Genomic DNA, 22,309 nt, shown 5'->3' on the forward strand with positions numbered 1-22,309 from the left:
GAGATTGGTGATTAGTGGTGTGCCTCAGGGATCTGTACTGGGTCCAATGTTGTTTGTCATATACATTAATGATCTGAATGATGGGGTGGTAAATTGGATTAGTAAGTATGCAGATGATACTAAGGTAGGTGGCGTTGTGGATAATGAAGTAGGCTTTCAAAGCTTGCAGAGAGATTTAGGACAGTAAGAAGAGTGGGCTGAAAGATGGCAGATGGAGTTTAATACTGATAAGTGTGAGGTGCTACATTTTGGTAGGACTAATCAAAATAGGACATACAAGGTAAATGGTAGGGCATTGAGGAATGCAGTAGAACAGAGTGATCTAGGAATAATGGTGCATAGTTCCCTGAAGGTGGAATCTCATGTGGATAGGGTGGTGAAGAAAGCTTTTGGTATGCTGCCCTTTATAAATCAGAGCATTGAATATGGGACTTGGGATGTAATGTTAAGATTGTACAAGGCATTGGTGAGGCCAAATTTGGAGTATTGTGTACAGTTCTGGTCACCGAATTATAGGAAAAATGTCAACAAAATAGATTACAGAGATTTACTAGAATGCTACCTGGGTTTCAGCACCTAAATTACAGAGAAAGGTTGAACAAGTTAGGTCTTTATTCTTTGGAGCGTAGAAGGTTGAGGGGGGACTTGATAGAGGTATTTAAAATTATGAGGGGGATAGATAGAGTTGACGTGGATAGGCTTTTTCCATTGAGAGTAGGGGAGATTCAAACAAGAGGACATGAGTTAAGAGTTAGGGGGGAAAAGTTTAGGGGTAACACGAGGGGGAACTTCTTTACTCAGAGAGTGGTAGCTGAGTGGAACGAGCTTCCAGTAGAAGTGGTAGAGGCAGGTTTGATATTGTCATTTAAAAAAAAAATGGACAGGTATATGGATGGGAAAGTAATGGTGGGTTATGGGCTGAGTGCAGGTTGGTGGGACTAGGTGAGAGTAAGCGTTCGGCATGGACTAGAAGGGCTGAGATGGCCTGTTTCTGTGCTGTAATTGTTGTATGGTTATATTAGCAAACTGTGACATAATTTCTTTATGAGTAGGCAATTTGAAATGCTCTCTTTTAATGGCCTGATTCAAGTCTCTTGGATCTAGTCAAATCCTCAGTTTTCCATTTTTCTTATCAACAATGACAAGCAAATTGAGGCATTCAGTTGGTTCATCATTTTTTTTAATGACTCCTAGCTTTTCCATTCTGTCTAGTTCCATTTTCAGTTGCTGCAAATGGTACTTTTCTGCATGGATGTATTACAAGTTGCATTGTATTGTCAATTTTAATCGCATGCTCTCCTGGAGGACAACCAAGCCCTTTGAACAAGTCTTCATACTCTTTCATCAAGTCACTGTATTCTGACTCTGTGTCACTATCCAGAACTAACATTCTTTTCACCAATTGTTTTTTTGTAATTTTTTTTATTGAAGTTCGTCAAACAAGCATTTCCATAAGATGTATTTCAGACATTGTACATATATATCATATAATCATATATATGTCACAAAATCTCCACAAAGTATTTATCTGGGGTATACACTTATAGAAAAGAGTGGAAAGAAAAAAACAAGCAAAAGGAAAAAACTATGTACAAGTAGTGAGTGATTTTTTTTACAACATATTCATTGATTTGTGAGAATAAAATCTGGCCTATGAGGCATGATGTAGTTAAACCATTTTTTCCAGTATGAATCAAATTGTTCCAGCTTATGATTAACAGATGCTGTTATCTTCTCCACTTTGTAAATGTCCATTGTAATTTCCATCCATGTATTTAAAGTTGGGATCTCCTGTGATAACCATTTCCTAGTAAGAGTCCTTTTACTCGCCACCAACAGTATATTCATTAAATATTTATCTCTTTTCAACCATTCTTGAGGTATATATCCTAAATATATGGTCTTACTTTCTAAGGATATTTGACATTTAAAGATGTCTTGTAGGGCATTGTGTATCTCCCTCCAATAGTTTTTGATAACAGGGCAGTCCCAAAAAATATGGCAATGATTTGCATTTTGATTTCCACAATTTCTCCAGCAAACAGGGAGTTACTATCATAATGGGATTTCTGGGAGGGTGTAATAAAATATCTTATCAAGTTTTTCCATCCAAACTCCCTCCATTTCTGTGAACTGGTACACTTCCATTGATATCTCTATATTGTTGTCCTTTCTTCCTCAGATATAATTATCCCTCCTTCCTTCTCCCATTTTGTTTTAATGTATGAAGTCGAATGTGTTTTAAGATTTGACAACCCCTTATATATGCTTGAAATGATTTTACTACCATTATCTGAATTATATGCTTTTCTAAAGAGCTCTATCAAGCATGTATTTGCCTTGGTTACATTTTTAAGTGTCTCATTAACATACTATCGCATCTGTAAATACCGATAAAAATCTTGTTTTTCTAATAAGTGTTTCTCTTTAAGCATTTCAAAACTGAACAGTGTTCCTTCTTTCATTATGTTGCAAAGAACTGTTATTCCTTTAGCTGTCCAGTCCTTAAATCTAGCATCCAAGTTATTTGGTGTAAAATCAGAGTCATATGCACACCATTTAAGAATTGCAATATCTCCCTCTAGATTATATTCTTTTATAGTAGTTTTCTATATTTTAAGAGTCAATTTCACCCATGGGTTATCAATAGTATTTGTGTACCTTTGCAGGTTGTTATCAGCCAAAATTGCTTGTATGGGGATGGGAAGTACCCGCTCCTCAATGTTTTTCCATTGAGCGTCATATGATGGGTTGCACCAACATATCACAGCTCTCAACTGTACTGCAAAATAATAATCTCTAAGAGAAGGCAAGCCCCATCCCCCCCCCCCTTTTCCTTTACTAATTGCAAAGTTTTGAGACAAACTCTAGGCCTTTTACCCTGCCAAATATACCTTGATAGCATCTTGTTCCATTCATTGAATTGATTTTGATTAATCTCTATTGGTAGGGTCTGAAAGAGATATAACAGTCTGGGCAGTATATTCATTTTAATAGACTCAATCCTTGAACTGAGACTGAAAAAAGGAATCAGGCTCCATCTTGCCACATCTTCCTTAATTTTTTATATAAAGGCTGATAATTACATTCTGATAATTTTGCCAAATCTTTTGGCATAATGATGCCCAAATATTTGAAAGACTCTGTGTGCCATGCCCAGGGGTATCGACATTCAATTTCTCTTGGTGGGCTATAGTAATATGAAAATAATTAGGTTTTATCTATGTTGATCTTGTATCCTGATAATTGACCATATTGTTCAAAGGATTGCATCAATTTAGGTAAAGAGTATGTTGGTTGCCCTAGATAGATCAAAATGTCATCCGCATAACAAGCCAATTTATGCTCTGTCCCTTTAATAGTAATTCCCCTGATATCTTTATTTTGTCTGATGTATTGAGCTAATGGTTCCAGATATAACGCAAAGAGTAGTGGTGACCATGCACAGCCCTGTCTCGTGCCCCTTTCTAGGGTAAGACTATTTGATAAATATCCATTGATTTTAATCCTAGCAGTAGGATTGTCATATAGTGTCTGTACAGTTTTAATAATTGTGTCTTGGAAACCAAATCTATGTAAAACTCTGTAAAGAAAATTCCAATTAACTGAATCAAATGCTTTTTCAGCGTCCACACTTATCACTATTGCTTCGATTTTATTTTTTTGTACATGATCCATAATGTGAAGTGTCCTTCATATATTGTCTTGAGTCTGGCATTGTCGTATAAAACCTGTCTGATCATTACGTATCAGTATGGGTAGAAACTCCTCTAATCGTTTGGCTATGATGGAGGTAAATAACCTATAATCTACATTAAGAACGGATATTGGTCTAAATGACCCGCATTCCATTTTATCCTTGCCTTCTTTCGGTATAGCTGAGATTATCACTTCCTTCCAACTGGGTGGCATTTGTGCCTTTTTTAGAGCCCAGTTCAGTGTGGGGAGTAAAACAGGAATTAACTCATTTTTAAATTCTTTGTACCACTCTGCTGTATACCCATCTGATCCTGGTGACTTGCTTAATTTAAACCTACTAATTGCAGCTTTTAATTCAACTTCAGATATGTTAGCAGTGATCCTTCTATTTTGTTCTTCGCTTAAAATGGGTAACTCTAGAGAATTCAAGAAGGTGTCAATTTGGGTTATGCTTCCCCCTGGAACTTTGGAATATAGCGTTTTGTGAAACACTTCAAAAGCTTCTTGAATTTCACTTAGCTTACTTTTTATCATTTTCGTTCTTGGGTCCCTAATTCTATGAATTGTATTTTCTGCTATCTTTTTTTTTCAGTTTCCACACCAGTATTTTCATAGATTTCGATCCACTTTCATAATGTCTCTGTTTCAGAAACATTAAGTTTTTCCTGATTTCTTGAGTAGCCAAATTATTTATTTCATTCCTAATTCTTTTAATTTCCCCTAATGTATCCTGTGCCAAATTCAATTTGTGTTTTTTCTCTAGTTCCTTCAGCCTATTTTGTGATTCCTCTAATGTTTTATTCCTTATTTTTTTCTTATATGAAGATAGCGCTATAATTTTACCTCTTAAGACCTCCTTCAGAGTATCCCATAAAATGGGAGGTGAAACCTCTCCATTATCATTAAATTCAAAGTAGAGACTAATTTCTTTTTAATTTGTTCCTTAAAGTACAGATCATTGAGTAGACTTGAATTTAGTTTCCAAATAGTATTCTTTGGTTGTAGGTCAAAATCAACAGATAAATATATAGGTGCATGGTCACTTACATCTATTGTCCCAATTTCACAGGTGTTAATTTTGTCTTTGTCTTTTCCAAATGTTATGAAATAGTCTATTCTTGTATATACAGAATGTGGAGCAGAATAATGGGTGTAATCCCTTCTGTCAGGGAAAAGGTCCCTCCATATATCAATTAAATCAACATCCTCAAAAAGTGTATTAACTTTCTTATGTAAAGATTTTGTTTCATAGATTTTTCTACTAGAAAGAGTCTACTGGAAGAGTCTAAGTTTGGTTGTAATTGTAAATTTAAGTCTCCCCCACATATCAGGAGACCTTCTGTTTCCGTTACCATAATATCAGTAATTTTCTGAAAGAAACCAATATTACTTCCCGGGGGTGCGTATATATTCAATAGAGTAACTGAATTGCTGTCTATATTCCCCCTTATCAGAATATATCTGCCTTCTTTATCTCCCATTTCAAATAATTTTTCAAAATTTAGCTTACTTGAGGTAAGAATAGCAAGTCCTCGCCTATGCCCTGATTTATATGAGGAGAAAAACAGGTTAGTGAAGCCCATTCTCTTTAGTTTTTTATGCTCATTATCACTTCAATGAGTTTCCTGTAAATATACTACATGGGCTTGTTCTTTTTTCATTTTGGATAAAATTCTCTTACGTTTGATTGGATTTAATAGCCCATTTACATTAAAAGAAATTAATTTTACCTTGTCCTTAGCCGTCTGTATTTATCTGTCAATGTATCATTGAAATTAGAATAAAACTTAATCGATCTACTCCCTGAACAAATAAGAACCAAGAAACGCAAATAATAACAAAAGTGGCAACAAACGTGTGATTCGAAGGCTGAGATCTCTAGTAAATGACCCTGCGTTGAGCTAGAGGAAATGTCTAGCTGTGGGGGATAACCCCTCCTACTTGTGAGTTGAGGGCCCCCATTGCAGTATTCATAAAAGTCGGTGAACAAATCCATTACACAGAAAAGATTTCCCTGTGTACTCCTATATATACAAATGTTTGTACATATATATATATATGTATATATGTATCAAGCTCTCTTCTTATATATATATATGCACACACATTACATACATACACATATATGCACACATATATATATATTCTCATTTTGGTGGGGAAAAAGGAGTAAGTGAGCGAATAAAGAATAACAACTAAGTAATATAAAATCCACATTATAATAAGTATTTCTTGAGATAGGTATATCACCGTGTACTTTTGCTTCTGTTTAGCTTCTCAACATTTTTAAAGTTAGCCAAACCTTATGGCTCTTCTGAAGGGGGTGAGGACTGTCTTTGAGAAACTCCCGGTCTCTTCCTGATATGTTTCTCTTGGCCTCCTCCCGTCTCCTGCCTTCTCGTTTCTCGCACTATTTCCCAAGCCGAGTGGGACAATTCATCAGCCAGGCTTTCTTTCGTTTTGGTCATGCTGATGGGCAACCCTCTGGCCTTCATGTCTGTAGTTGCCTCTTCCATTGTCTGGTACAACTGCGTCCCATTGTCATAAAACACTCAAAGTTTAGCAGGGTATGGAGTTTGAAATCTAATCTTATTTTGCTTTAATACTCGCTTTACTTCAGAGTATTCTTTGTGTTTCTGTAGGACGTGGGGGGGTAATCTTGGTCAAAATATATTAATTTATCCTCTAAAAACACTCTCTTCTTACCCCAGGCCCTTCGTAGAATCTCCACCTTGGTGCTGTACCGAAGGAATTTAATTATTATTGAGCGTGGCTTTCTATCCTGGATAGGTTTCGGAACGAACGCGCGGTGCGTCCTCTCGATTTCCATCTCCATAGCCGGAGGAAGATCCAGCGCATCCCGCAGTAACTTTCCAACAAACTCCGTCATAGACGGGCCCTCCACTCTTTCGGGAATGTTGTAGATTCTGATATTTTTCCGCCGTGATCTTCCCACCAGGTCAAGCAGTTTATCTTCTTAGTGATGTATTATTTTTATTGTCTTGCTCAGTATCCGCTCCACGTTTTGAACGCAATCTTCCACCTTCTCAATGCAAGTCTCTGCCACCACTATTTTTTGATTAACACTGGCGAGCTCTGCCTTAATATCATGGAGCTGCTGCTTTATATCTTTCTGGACCTCCATTATTTCTTTCAGGATTTTGAAGACATTCGCTGCTTTGACTGAACGAGGCCCAGTGGCCACCTCGCCAGCACGCGGTCTGGTTGGAGAGCTGCTCGCTGCACTCGTCTCGGACACAGGCGCCGCAGTGTCGCTTTTTTAATTTCCATTTCTTCTCTCCATTCTTGCCCCTCTTTTAAGTTCAAATATTTTTTGAAAAATATTATATTTGACAGGTTAATGGGGCTTAATGCACGTTTTTCCGGAGGAGCTAGTGACTTAAGCTGCCATTCTCGACGATGATGTCACTGGACTCTTTGCACCAAATTAAGTCTTTCACACGTGGATAAACCCAGAATTGACTCTACATTTTTCGGCATGACCACAAATGAAAGTGTGGGCACAATATTTTTGTATGATACTTTTGCCACGCATGTTCCTTTAACTGCACCTGAATACCTCGTCACGTTTATATTTGTCTGATGTAACTTCAGTCTTGGCTTTAAAGCATTAAACTCAAATTCTGCAAAAACATTTACTTGCGCTCCAGTATCAAGCTTAAACAGAATATTGTTTTGGTTCACTTGCAATGGAATAGTCCAGTCATTCTTACTTTGTTTATTTTCACAAAGCACATCGATATAAAATTCCTCACGTTCATCTTCAATTACAGCATTTACTTGTTTCATTTTATTTTCCTTCTTTCTACTTTTACAACAGCAGGAAAAATGATTAATCTTACTGCAGCCATTGCAAATTTTGCCATATGCCAGACACTGATTTGGACAATGTTCCCGCGCACAGCAATCACATGACTTTTTTCTTTCAAATGCCGTCTTGCTCTCTGTCAGTTTTGTTGATGTATTATTATATTTCTTGATATATTCGCACTTTTTTGCAGCATTTACATTGCAGTTTTCAACAAAAAGCTCTTCAGCCTGCAACATCATGGTCTCAGAAGCTTTGCAAAGTGCCAAAGCATTTTCAAAATTTAAATTTTGCCCTCTCAACAGCCTTTCTCTCAGAGCATTATCTCGAATGCCACAAACAATTCTATCTTTAATGAGAGAGACCGTGAGCAATCCAAACTCACATGGTCTACTATGCTTTCTTAACTCAGAAACATACTGATCAATTGTTTCACAGCTCTCTGCACACAAGTGAAGAATTTATATCGCTCATACATTAAATTACACTTAGGTATACAAAATACTTCAAATCTGTCCATTACAAACTTTTAATTAAAATGACCTCCATCTTCAAAGACAAAATTATTATATACCTCTACTGCATCATTCCCGATTACATAGAGCAGAAGCGCAGCTTTTGTTTTTCCGATTTTTCTTCATAATCGATGGCCGATAAGTACAGTTCAAACTGTTGCTTGAATATCCTCTGACTCTCAGCTACATTGCCAGTCAGCTGAAGTTTTGGTGGGGGCAGTAAACCTTCCATTTTACCATTTACAGTTCAAACTTTTTTCTTCCTTTTTTCCATTATCTTCGATTCTCGATTCTCGATTCTCCCGTATTATTCTTCCAGAACCACTTCTAACACCATATTATGTTATTTCTGTTTAAACATATCAGGGGTTAACAGTGAAGAATCATATTCTGGAAGAATTAGATAACTTTTATTTACAGTAATAAACAAACACATCTTAACCAAGCCACGTGCTGGAACAGTCTAGCAATCCTGTGCATGCTCAGTGCTCTGTCCAATCATGTACTGGCACATCTTTGCACGTGATATCACCACAACAAGGACTCTTAAGTCCCTCTGCACCTCTGATGTTTGAACCTTCTCCCCAATTAGATATTAGTCCGTACTATTGTTCCTTTTACCAAAATGCATTATCGTACATTTCCCAAAACTATTTTCCACCTGCCATTTTTTAACCAGTGTTCCAATTTGTTTAAGTCTTTCTGTAATGTTATTGCTTCCTCACCACTACCTACCTGTACACCTATCTTTGTATCACCCGCAAAGTTTGCCACAAAGCCATCAATTCCATTATCCAAATCATTGACAAACAATGTGAAAAATAGAAGTCCCAATACTGACAATTGAGGAACACAACTAGTCACTGGCAGCCAACCAGAAAAGACCCCTTTTATTCCCATTCACTGCCTCCTGCCTGTCAGATGTTCCGCTATCCATGCCAGTATCTTTCCTGTAACACCATAGGATTTTATATGTTAAGCAGCCTCATGTGTGGCCCCTTATCAAATGTCTTCTGAAAATCCAAATAAATGACATCCACTGCCTCCTCATCCACCCCACTTGTTACTTCCTTGAAACACCGTAAGAGATTGGTAAGGCAAGATTTCCTTTTAACAGAAACCATGCTAACTTTGACTTACTTTATCATTAGTCTCCAAGTACCTCGAAACCTCATCCTTAATAATAGAGTCCAACACTTCCCCAACCACTGAGGTGTGGCTAACTGGCCTATAATTTGATTATTTTGCCTCCCCCCCCCCCCTTCTTAGAGAGTGGAGTGACATTTGCAATTTTCCAGTACTCAGGGATCATGCCAAAATCAAATGATTCTTAAAAGGTCATGACCAATGCATCTGTTATTTCTTCAGCAACCTGTCTCAGGACTCTAGGATGTAGTCCAACTGGTCCAAGTGACTTATTCACCTTAAGTCCTATGAGCTTGTCTTGCACTTTTTCTTTGTAATAGCAATGACACTCACTCCTGCTCCCTGACACTCATGGACCTCTGGCACACTCCTAGTGTCTTCCACAGTGAAGACTGATGCAAAATTCTGGTCCAATATCAACTCTCACCTCACTTTTACTCTTTATATAACTGAAAATGTTTTGGTATCCTGCTTTATATTATAGGCTTATCTCAAAATGGATGTATTGTTATTGGAGAGAGTCTAGAGAAAGTTCACGAGGATGATTCCAGGAATGAAGGGGTTAACATGAGGAGCATTTGGCAGCTTTGAGCCTGTACTCACTGGAATGTGTGGGGATCTCATTGAAACCTACCGAATGTTGAAAGGACTAGATAGGGTGGATGTGGAGAGGATGTTTCCTCTGATGGGGGTATCCAGAACTAGAGGGTATTGCCTTAAAATTGAGGGGTGACCCTTTAGAACAGAACTAAGGAAGAGAGTGGTGAATCTGTGGAGTACTCTGCCACAGACTGGGGTGAAGGCCAAGTCCATGGGTATATTTAAAGCTGAAGTGGATAGATTCCTGATTATTCAGGGCATCAAGTGATAGGGTGAGGAGGCAGGTGTATGGGGTTGAATGGGATTCGGGGTCAACCATGCTGAAATATTGGAGCAGACACAATGGGCTGAATGACCTAATTCAGCTTCTATTAATTTTGGTCTAATATCCTTTATATGTTAAGCTCCCAACTATGACCTTCTTTCAGCCACGATTCAGTGATGCCCACAAAATCATACCAACCAATCTGTAATTGTGCCACAAGTTCATCCTGCTTATTTCGAATGCTATGCACACTTAAATATAGCACCTTTGGTCCAGCATGCTTTGCTCTTTTGAATTTTGTCTCTGTGGTACAATTTAACTCTTTGCTCTGTCTGCATTTGTACCCAGTCATTGGCATGTCCTTCATCCACTTGTAAACCTCAGCTCCATCATACTGGTCCTCATCCCACTGCCATATTAGCCACTCCAAACAACAGATATGCAGAACATATGCATTAGATATGCAGAATCAGAAAGGGTGGTAAATACAGTATTCAAATGTTATATCTCAGTGCACGAAGTATAAGAAATAAGGTGGATGATCTTGTTGCACTATTACAGATTGTCAGGTATGATGTTGTGGCAATCACTGAATCATGGCTGAAGGATGATTGTAGCTGGGAGCTGAATGTACAAGGTTACACGTTATATCGGAGGGATAGGAAGGTAGGCAGAGGGGGTGGTGTGGCTCTGCTGGTAACGAATAGCATCAAATCAGTAGAAAAATGTGACATAGGACTGGAAGATGTTGAATGCTTAAGGCTGAGTTAAGAAACTGCAAGGGTAAAAGGACCCTGAAGGCAGGCCTCCCTACAGTAGTTCAGATGTGGACCACAGATTACAACAGGAAATAGAAAAGGCGTGTCAAAAGGGCAATGTAGTCATGGGATATTTTAACACGCAGGTCGATTGGGAAAATCAGATAGGTAATGGATCTCAAGAGTGTTAGTTTGTTGAACTTTTCCCAATTAATAAAGAAGCACAAGAATTAACATTTAGTGATCTCCCTTTTAAAGTAGTTCATAATCAATTTACTTATCTTGGGATTACAGTTACAAGGAAGTTTAAAGATCTCTTTCATGAAAATTTTGCCAATCTTTCATATACTATTAAACAGAGTCTGTTACAATGGTCACCTCTTTCTATGTCTTTGGTAGGTCGTATTAATGTTGTTAAAATGTATGTTCTCCCTAAACTTTTATATTTATTTCAATCAATCCCAATTTTTATTCCTAAATCTTTTTTTGATTCCTTAGACTCTATTATTTTGTCATATCTGTGGAAGAATAAGCGCTCTAGAATTAATAAAGTTTATCTCCAAAAATCTAAAAAAGAGGGTGGCTTGGCTTTACCTAACTTTCGTTTATATTATTGGGCAGCCAATATACGTTGTGCTACCTTTTGGTCTTTTTTCCATGGCCAACCCGAGTGCCCTAATTGGGTGGCAATGGAGTTGAGCTCCACTAAAGAATTATCTATCTCTGCACTTCTTGGCTCTGTACTCCCTAGTAATTTGTCCAGATTAATAGTTAATCCTCTTGTTAGACACACTTTGCCTATATGGGCTCAGTTTAGGAAATTTTATGGTTTCCATGGTTTTTCCCTTTCTAGCCCTATTTTACATAATCACCTTTTTTTACCTACTACGTATGACTCAGCATTCCATGATTGGTATAGGAAGGGCATTAGACATTTTGAAGATCTTTTTATTGATAATCGCTTCGCTTCTTTTCAACAGCTCTCTGCTAAGTTCAATCTGCCCAATGCTCATTTTTTTAGATATCTCCAAATTAGACACTTTATTACTCCTTTAATTCCTAACTTCCCTGAAATGCCTGAGAAAAATGTTATGGACTTATTTCTTTCTATTAATCCATTAGGTAAAGGTTTAATATCATTTATTCATGATAAATTAGCAGCCTTACGATGTGCCCCTGTGGATAAAATTAAAATGGCATGGGAGCATGATCTAAATACCTCCCTATCTGATGAGACTTGGGACTCAATTCTCAAATCGGTTAATTCAACCTCTCTTTGTGCTCGCCATTGCCTTTTACAGTTTAAGATTGTTCATAGAGCCCATATGTCTAAATCTAAATTATCTCGATTTTACCCTAACATTAGTCCGCTTTGTGATAAATGTAAAAGGGGCGAGGCCTCTCTCATTCATATGTACTGGTTTTGTCCTAGCTTGGAGAAATTTTGGAAAGATGTCTTCATAACGTTATTGTATAGTCTGAATCACCACCTAGAACCTAACCCTTTAATTGCTTTGTTCGGTTTCTGGGGCGAGACAGATTTACGTCTGAGTTCGACTAAGTGTCGAATATTATCTTTTGCCTCTCTCCTGGCTAGACGTTTAATCCTCCTTAGATGGAGAGATGTTGCCCCGCCCATGCATGCTCAATGGCTTAATGATATTATGGCCTGCTTAGACCTTGAAAAAATTCATTATTCAGTTCTTAATTCGGATTTAAAGTTCCATAAGGTCTGGGGACCTTTTATTGAGTACTTTCATAACCTTCCTCTTAACTAAGGTTTTTTTTCGGTCCCTTGCTTTCAGCTCCTGTTTTTTGTTGGTAGTAGGCATTAATATCTTCCGTTGCTAAGTGTATTTACAGTTTTGGGGATTTGATTGTCCTGATTTATATTCCCTATATTGTGTTGTGGTTGGTCTGGAGTTTTTTTTTGTTTGTTGCGGGGCTTGGGGAGGATACTAATTTTACATGTCCTCAATTTGGGTGCTTTCTCAATTACCTTTCTTTGTATCATATTATTATTGTATGTTTATTTTTGCACTGTATCAATGTTCTTCATTTCGATCTGGGGTTTTTTTTATCTGTAGCTATGTAGAAAATGTATTTAAAAAACTAATTAAAAATTTTTTTTAAAAAAAAGTGTTAGTTTGTTGAATACCTACGAGATAGCTTTTTTAGGCAGATTGTTGTTAAGCCTACTTGCGGATCAGCTATACTGGACTAAGTGCTATGTAATGAAGCAGGTGAGCTTAGTGACCTTCAGGTAAAAGAACCCTTAGGAACCAGTGATCACAAATTGATTGAGTTCAACTTGAAATTTGATAGAGAGAAAATAAAGTCTGGAGTAGTAGTATTTCAGTGGAGTAAAGGAAATTACAGTGGTATGAGAGGGGAGTTGGCCAAAGTAAATTGGAAGGAGATGCTGGCAGGGATGACAGCAGAGCAGCAATGGCGCGAGCTTCTGGGGAAAAAATGAGGAAGGTGCAGGACAGATGTATTCCAAAAACAAAGAAATACTCAAATGGTAAAATAATACAACCATAGCTGAAAGGGGAAGTCAAAGCTAAAGTAAAAGCAAAAGAAAGGGCACACAACAAAGCAAAAATTAGTGGGAAGACAGAGAATTGGGAAGGTTTTAAAAATCTACAGAGAGCAACTAAAAGAATCACTAGGAGGGAAAAGATGAAATATGAAGCAAGCTAGCAAACAACATCAAAGTGGATAGTAAAAGCTTTTTCAAGTATGTAAAGAAGAGAAAGTTGGGAGTGGATATAGGACTGCTAGAAAATGAGGCTGGAGAAATAATAAAGGTGGACAAGGAGATGACAGATGAACTAAATGAGTATTTTGTGTCAGTCTGCATTGTGGAAGACACTAGCAGTGTGCCAGATGTTGAAGGTTGTAAGGGAAGAAAAGTGAGTGAAATTACTATACCAGGGGAGAAGGTGCTAAGAAAGCTGAAAGACCTAGGGTACATAAGTCACACAGACCAAATGAACTGCACCCTTAGGTTCTGAAACAGGTCAATGTAGATATTGTGGAGGCATTGGAAATGATCTTTCAAAAATCATTGGACTCAGGCATGGTGCCAGATGACTGAAAAATTGCAAATGTCACTCCATTCTTTAAGAAAGGAGGAAGACAGCAGAAAGAAAATTATAGACCAGCTTGACTGACCTCAATGGTTGGAAAGATGTTAGAGTCAATTGTTAAGGATGAGGTTATGGAGTTCTTGGTGACACAGGACAAGACAGGACAAAGTCAGCACGGTTTCCTTAAGAGAAAATCTTGCCTGAAGAACCTGTTAGCATTCATAGAAACATAGAAAATAGGTGCAGGAGTAGGCCATTTGGCCCTTCGAGCCTGCACCACCATCCAGTATGATCATGGCTGATCATCCAACTCAGAACCCTGTACTTGCTTTCTCTCCATACCCACGATCCCTTTAGCCACAAGGACCATATCTAACTCACTCTTAAATATAGCCAATGAACTGGCCTCAGCTTTGAGGAACTTTGAGGAAATTACAAGTAGGATAGATAAACAGGATACAGTGGATGTTGTATATTTGGACTTTCACAAGGCCTTTGACAAGATGCCACACATGCTTACCAAGTTAAGTATTACAGGAAAGTTACTGGCATGGTTAGAGCATTGGCTGATAGGTAGGAGGCAGTGAATGGGAATAAAAAGATTCTTTTCTGCTTGGCAGTCAATGATTAGTGGTGTTCTGCAGGGGTCAGTGTTGGGACTGCTTCTTTTTATGCTGTAAATCAATGATTTAGATGATGGAATAGCTAGCTTTGTTGCCAAGTTTGCAGATGATACAAAGATTGGTGGAGGGGCAGGTAGTGTTGTGGAAACAAGTAGTTTGCAGGAGGACTTAGATTAGGAGAATAGGTTAGAAAGTGGCATATGAAATACAACATTGAAAAATACATGGCCATGCAGTTTGATAGTAGAAATAAATGTGCAGACTAATTTCAAAGCAGGGAGAAAATCCAAAAATCTGAGATGAAAAGGGACCCAGGAGTCCTTGTGTAGAACATCCTAAAGATTAACTTGTAGGTTGAGTCGGTGATGAGGAAGGCAAATGCAATATTAATATTCATTTCAATAAGTTTAGAAGACAAGAGCAGGAGTGTCATGCTGAGGCTTTATAAGACACTGGTGAAGCCTCACCTTGAGTATCGTGAACAGTTTTGGGTTCCTCATCAAAGAAAAGATGCACTGCCTTGGAGAGGGTTCAGAGGTGGTTCCCAAGGATGATTCTGGGAATGAAAAGCTTATCATATGAGGAATGTTTGATGGCTCTGGGATTTTGATGTCTCACTGGAATTAGGAAGGATGAGGGGGAATCTCATTGAATCCTTTCAAATGTTGAAAGGCATTGACAGAGTAGATGTAGAAAGGATGTTTCCCACGGTAGGGGAGTCTAGGATGAGAGGGAATAGCCTCAGGATGGATTCCTGTCCATTTAAAAGAGAGATATGGAGAAATTTCTTCAGCCAGTGGGTGGTGAATTTGTGGAATTTATGACCACATGCAGCTGTGGAGGCCAGGTCGTTGGGTTAATTAAGGCAGAGCTTGATAAGCTCTTGATTGAACATTGCAGGAGTAGATAGGGAAACAAATCCTGGAAAGGTGTAATAATAACAGAATTGTCGTGATGGGAGATTTAAATTTCCCAAATATCGATTGGCATCTCCCTAAAGTGAGGGGTTCAGATGGAGTGGGTTTTGTTATGTGTGTTCAGGAAGGTTTCTTGACACAGTATGTAGATAAGCCTACAAGAGGAGAGGCTGTACTTGATGTGGTATTGGGAAATGAACTTGGTCAGGTGTCGGATCTCTCAGTGGGAGAGCATTTTGGAGATAGTGATCATAATTCTATCTCCTTTACGACAGCATTGGAGAGAGTTAGGAACAGACAAGTTAGAAAAGCATTTAATTGGAGTAAGGGGAATTAGGAGGCTATCAGGCAGGAAATTGGAGGCTTAAATTGTAAACAGATGTTCTCAGGGAAAAGTACGGAAGAAATGTGGCAAATATTCTGGGGATATCTGTGTAGAGCTCTGTATAGGTACTTTCCAAAAGAGACAGGGAAGTTATGGTAGGGTACAGGAACCATGGTATACAAAGGCTGTAATAAATCTAGTCAAGAAGAAAAGAAAAGCTTACAAAAGGTTCAGAGAGCTAGGTAATGTTAGAGATCTAGAAGATTATAAGGCTACTAGGAAGGAGCTTAAGAAGGAAATTAGGAGAGACAGAAGGGGCCATGAGAATGCCTTGGCGAGCAGAATAAAGGAACATCCCAAGGCATTCTACAAGTATGTGAAGAGCAAGAGGATAAGACATGAAAGAATAGACTCTATCAAATGTGACAGTGGAAAAGTGTGTATGGAACCGGAGGAAATAGCAGAGGTACTTAATGAATACTTTACTTCAGTATTCACTATGGAAAAGGATCTTAATGATTGTAGTGATGACTTGTAGCAGACTGAAAAGCTTGAGCATGTAGCTATTAAGAAAGGATGTGCTGGAGCTTTTGGAAAGCATCAAGTTGGATAAGTCACCAGGACCGGATGAAATGTACCCCAGGCTACTGTGGGAGGCAAGGGAGGAGATTGCTGAGCCTTTGGTGATGATCTTTGCATCATCAATGGGGACAGAAGAGGTTCCAGAGGATTGGAGGGTTGTGGATGCTGTTCCTTTATTCAAGAAAGGGAATAGAGATAGCCCAGGAAATTATAAACCAGTGAGTCTTACCTCGGTGGTTGGTAAGTTAATGGAGAAGATCCTGAGAGGCAGGATTTATGAACATTTGGAGAGGTATAATATGATTAGGAGTAGTCAGCATGGCTTTGTCAAGGGCAGGTTGTGCCTTACAAGCCTGATTGAATTTTTTAAGGATGTGATTAAACACATTGATGAAGTTAGAGCAGTAGATGTAGTGTATATGGATTTGAACAAGGCATTTGATAAGGTACCCCATGCAAGGCTTATTGAAAAAGTAAGGAGGCATGGGATCCAAGGGGAATTTGCTTTGTGGATCCAGGACTGGCTTGCCCACAGAAGGCAAAGAGTGGTTGTAGATGGGTCATATTCTGCATGGAGGTCGGTCACCAGTGGAGTGCCTCAGGGATCTGTTCTGGGACCCTTGCCCTTCGTGATTTTTATAAATGACCTGGATGAGGAAGTGGAGGGATGGATTAGTAAGTTTGCTGATGACACAAAGGTTGGAGGTGTTGTGGATAGTGTGGAGGGCTGTCAGAGGTTACAGCAGGACATTGATAGGATGTAAAACTGGGCTGAGAAGTGGCAGATGGAGTTCAACCCAGATAAGTGTGAAGTGGTTCATTTTGGTAGGTCAAGTTTGATGGCAGAATATAGTATTAATGGTAAGACTCTTGGCAGTGTGGAGGATCAGAGGGATCTTGGGGTCCGAGTCCATAGGATGTTCAAAGCAGCTGTGCAGGTTGACTCTGTGGTTAAGAAGGCATATGGTGTATTGGCCTTCATCAATCGTGGAATTGAATTTAGGAGCCGAGAGGTAATGTTGCAGCTATATAGGACCCTGGTCAGACCCCATTTGGAGTACTGTGCTCAGTTCTGGTTGCCTCACTACAGGAAGGATGTGGAAGCCATAGAAAGGGTGCAGAGGAGATTTACAAGTATGTGGCCTGGATTGGGGAGCATGCCTTATGAGAATTGGTTCAGTGAACTTGGCCTTTTCTCCTTGGAGCGAAGGAGGATGAGAGGTGACCTGATAGAGGTGTACAAGATGATGAGAGGCATTGATTGTGTGGATAGTCAGAGGCTTTCTCCCAGGGCTGAAATGGTTGCCACAAGAGGACACAAGTTTAAGGTGCTGGGGAGTAGGTACAGAGGAGATGTCAGGGTTAAGTTATTTACGCCGAGAGTGGCGAGTGCCACTTCTCATGCATTGAATTTTTTCAATGATTTTAAGTTCTCTGGCCCCCACCGTCTTATTTTCACCATGGATGTCCAGTCCCAATATACCTCCATCCCCCACCGAGATGGTCTCGAAGCTCTTCGGTTTTTTTTGGATTCCAGACCTAACCAATTCTCCTCTACCACCACTCTCCTCCATCTAGCGGAATTAGTTCTTACTCTCAATAATTTCTCCTTTGGCTCCTCCCACTTCCTCCAAACCAAGGGTGTAGCCATGGGCATCCGTATGGGTCCCATTTATGCCTGCCTTTTTGTTGGCTTTGTGGAACAGTCCATGTTCCAAGGCTATACCGGTATCCATCCCCCTCTTTTCCTTCGCTACATCGACGACTGCATTGGCGCTGCCTCTTGCACGCTTGCTGAGCTCGTCGACTTCATTAACTTTGCCTCCAACTTTCACCCTGCCCTCAAATTTACCTGGTCCATTTCCGACACCTCCCTCCCCTTTCTTGATCTTTCTGTCTCCATCGCTGGAGACGGCCTATCTACTGATATCTACTATAAGCCTACAGACTCTCACAGCTACCTGGACTATTCCTCTTCCCACCCTGTCTCTTGCAAAAAGGCTATCCCCTTCTCACAATTCCTCCATCTCCGCCGAATCTGCTCTCAGGATGAGGCTTTTCATTCCAGGACGAAGGAGATGTCTTCCTTTTTTAAACAAAGGGGCTTCCCTTCATCCACCATCAACTCTGCTCTCAAATGCATCTCTCCCATTTCCCGCACATCTGCCCTCACCCCATCCACCCACCACCCCACTCGGGATAGGGTTCTCCTTGTCCTTACCTACCACCCCACCAGCCTCCAGGTCCAACGTATAATTCTCCGTAACTTCCGCCACCTCCAACGGGATCCCACTACCAAACACATTTTTCCCTCCCCCCCCCCCTTTCTGGTTTTCACAGGGATCGCTCCCTACGCGACTCCCTTGTCCACTCGTCCCCCCATCCCTTCTCACCAATCTCCCTCCTGGCATTTATCCTTGTAAACGGAACAAGTGCTACACCTGCCCTTACACTTCCTCCCTCACCACCATTCAGGGCCCCAGACAGTCCTTCCAGGTGAGGCGACACTTCACCTCTGAGTCGGCTGGTGTGGTATACTGCGTCCGGTGCTCCCGGTGTGGCCTTTTATATATTGGTGAGACCCGATGCAGACTGGGAGACCATTTCGCTGAACACCTATGCTCGGTCCACCAGAAAAAGCAGGATCTCCCAGTGGCCACACATTTTAATTCCATGTCCCATTCCCATTCTGATATGTCTATCCATGGCCTCCTCTATTGTCAAAATGAATCCAAATTCAGGTTGGAGGAACAACACCTTATATACCGGCTGGGTAGCCTCCAACCTGATGGCATGAACATTGACTTCTCTAACTTCCATTAATGTCCCTCCTCCCCTTCTTACCCCATCCCTGACATATTTAGTTGTTTGTCTGTTCTCCGTCTCCCTCTGGTGCTCCCCCCCCCCTTCTTTCTCCTGAGGCCTCCTGTCCCATGATTCTTTCCCTTCTCCAGCTCTGTATCACTTTCGTCAATCACCTTTCCAGCTCTTAGCTTCATCCCACCCCCTCCAGTCTTCTCCTATCATTTCGCATTTCCCCCTCCCCCCACTACTTTCAAATCTCTTACTATCTTTCCTTTTGGTTAGTCCTGACGAAGGGTCTCGGCCTGAAACGTCGACAGCGCTTCTCCCTATAGATGCTGCCTGGCCTGCTGTGTTCCACCAGCATTTTGTGTGTGTTGTTGTTTAAAAGGTCTTGGTGAGCAGTATTAAGGAAAATCTGAGGGCATTCTACAAGTGTGTGAAGGGCAAGAGGATGAGCAGTGTGAGAATAAGACCAATCAGGTGCAATAGTGGAAACGTGTGCATGAAGTCAGAGGAGGTAGCGGAGGTACTTAATGAATACTTTGCTTCAGTATTCACCAGGGAAAAAGATCTTGGCAATTGTGGGGATGACTTACAGTGGACTGAAACACTTGAACATAAAGACATTAAGAAAGAGGATGTGCTGGAGCTTTTGAAAAGCATTAAGTTAGATAAGTCATCGAGACCAGATGAAGTATGCCCAAAGCTACTGTGGGAGGCGACGGAGGAGATTGCTGAGCCTCTTGCAATGATCTTTGCATCATCAATAGAGATGGGAGAAGTACCGAAGGATTAGAAGGTTGCAAATGTTGTTCCCTTGTTCAAGAAAGTGAGTAGAGGTAACCCAGGAAATTATAGACCAATGAGTCTGACTTCAGTGATGGGCAAGTTGTTGGAGAAGATCCTGAGAGGCAGGATTTGTGAGCATTTGGAGAAACATAATCTGATTTGGGATAGTCAGCATGGCTTTGTCAAGGGCAGGTCATGCCTTACAAGCCTGATTGAATTCTTTGAGGATGTAACAAAACACATTGATGAAGGTAGAGCAGTAGATGTAGTGTATATGGATTTCAATGAGACATTTGATAAGGATCCCCATGCAAGGCTCCTTCAGAAAGTAAGAAAGCATGGGATCCAAGGAGAACTTGCTTTGTGGATCCAGAATTGGCTTGCCACAGAAGGAATAGGGTGGTTGTAGATTGTTAATATTCTTCATGGAGGTCAGTGACCAGTGGTGTTCCACAGGGACCTGTCTAGGACCCCTCCTGTTTGGCTTTTTATAAATGACCTGGATGAAGAAGTAGAAGGATGGATTAGTAAGTTTGCTGATGACACAAAGGTTGGGGGTGTTGTGGATAGTCTGGAGGGTTGTCAAAGGTTACAGCGGGACATCGATAGGATGCAGAATCGAGCTGAGAGGTGGAAGGTGGACTTTAACCCAGATAAGTGTGAAGTGGTTCATTTTGGTAGGTCCCATTTGAAGACAGAATATAATATTAATGGTAAGACTCTTGGCAGTGTGAAGGATCAGCAAGTTCTGGGGTTTGAGTCCACAGGACATTCAAAGCTGCTGCGCAGGTTGACAGTTTTGTTAAGGAGGCATATAGTGTGTTAGCCTTCGTCAACCATGAGATGGAGTTCAAGTTCCATGAAGTAATGTTACAGCTTTATAAGAGCTTGGTCAGACCGCACTTGGACTACAGTGTTCAGTTCTGGTCACCTCCCTACAGGAAGGATGTGGATGCTATAGACAGGCAGACAGACATATTTTATTGATCCCGAGGGAATTTGGGTTCAGTTACAGCCGCACCAACCAAGAATAGTGAAGAAATATAGCAATATAAAATCATAAATAATTAAATAATAAGTTAATCATGCCAAGTGGAAATAAGTTCAGGACCAGCCTATTGGCACAGGGTGCCTGACACTCTGAGGGAGGAGTTGTAATGTTTGATGGCCACAGGTAAGAATGACTTCCTATGATGCTCAGTGTTACATCTTGGTGGAATGAGTCTCTGGCTGAATATACTCCTGTGCCTAACCAGTACATTATGGAGTGGATGGGAGTCATTGTCCAAGATGGCATGCAACTTGGACAGCATCCTCTTTTCAGACACCACCATCAGAGAGTCCAGTTCCACCCCAACAACATCACTGGCCTTACGAATGAGTTTGTTGATTCTGTTGGTGTCTGCTACCCTCAGCCTGCTGCCCTAGCACACAACAGAAAACATGATAGCACTGGCCACCACAGCCTCATAGAACATCCTCAGCATCGTCCGGCAGATGTTAAAGGACCTCAGTCTCCTCAGGAAGCAGAGACGGCTCTGACCCTTCTTGTAGACAGCCTCAGTGTTCTTTGACCAGTCCAGTTTATTGTCCATTCGTATCCCCAGGTATTTGTAATCCTCCACCATGTCCACACTGACCCCTTGGATGGAAACAGAGGTCACTGGTGCCTTAGCCCTCCTCAGGTCCACCACCAGCTCCTTAGTCTTTTTCACATTAAGCTGCAGATGATTCTGCTCGCACCATGTGACAAAGTTTCCCACCGTCGCCCTGTACTCAGCCTCATCTCCCTTGCTGATGCATCCAACTATGGCAGAGTCATCAGAAAACTTCTGAAGATCAAGACTCTGTGTTGTAGCTGAAGTCCGAGGTGTAGATGGTGAAGAGTAGGGGAGACAGGACAGTTCCCTGTGGAGCCCCAGTTCTGCTGACCACTCTATCTGACACACAGTGTTGCAAGTGCACGTACTGTGGTCTGTCAGTCAGGTAATCAATAATCCATGACACCAGGGAAGCATCCACCTGCATCACTGTCAGCTTCTCACCCAGTAGAGCAGGACGGATAGTGTTGAACGCACTGGAGAAGTCAAAAAACATGACCCTCACAGTGCTCGCTGTGAGAGTGCAGAGGAGATTTACAAGGATGTTGCCTGGATTGGTGGGTGTACCTTACGAGAATAGGTTGAGTGTACTTGGCCTTTTCTCCTTGGTGCGACGGAAGATGAGAGGTGGCCTGATTGAGGTGTATAAGATGATGAGGGGCATTGATCATGTGGATAGTCAAAGGCTTTTTCCCAGGGCTGAATGGCTAACATGAGGGGGCATAATTTTAAGGTGCTTGTGAGTAGGTACAAGGGGGATGTC

At 40.6% G+C, this 22,309-nt stretch overlaps 1 protein-coding gene across 9 annotated transcripts in view; it reads left to right on the forward strand.

Annotated features, from left to right (window-relative positions):
- The window catches only part of LOC140738529 (transmembrane protease serine 11C-like), a 173,162-nt gene that overhangs the window by 20,931 nt on the left and 129,922 nt on the right, over positions 1–22,309 (forward strand). The gene's annotated exons all lie outside the window — the stretch shown is intronic.

Source organism: Hemitrygon akajei, chromosome 2 (assembly GCF_048418815.1).
Source record: "Hemitrygon akajei chromosome 2, sHemAka1.3, whole genome shotgun sequence".
NCBI classification, from domain to species: domain Eukaryota; kingdom Metazoa; phylum Chordata; class Chondrichthyes; order Myliobatiformes; family Dasyatidae; genus Hemitrygon; species Hemitrygon akajei.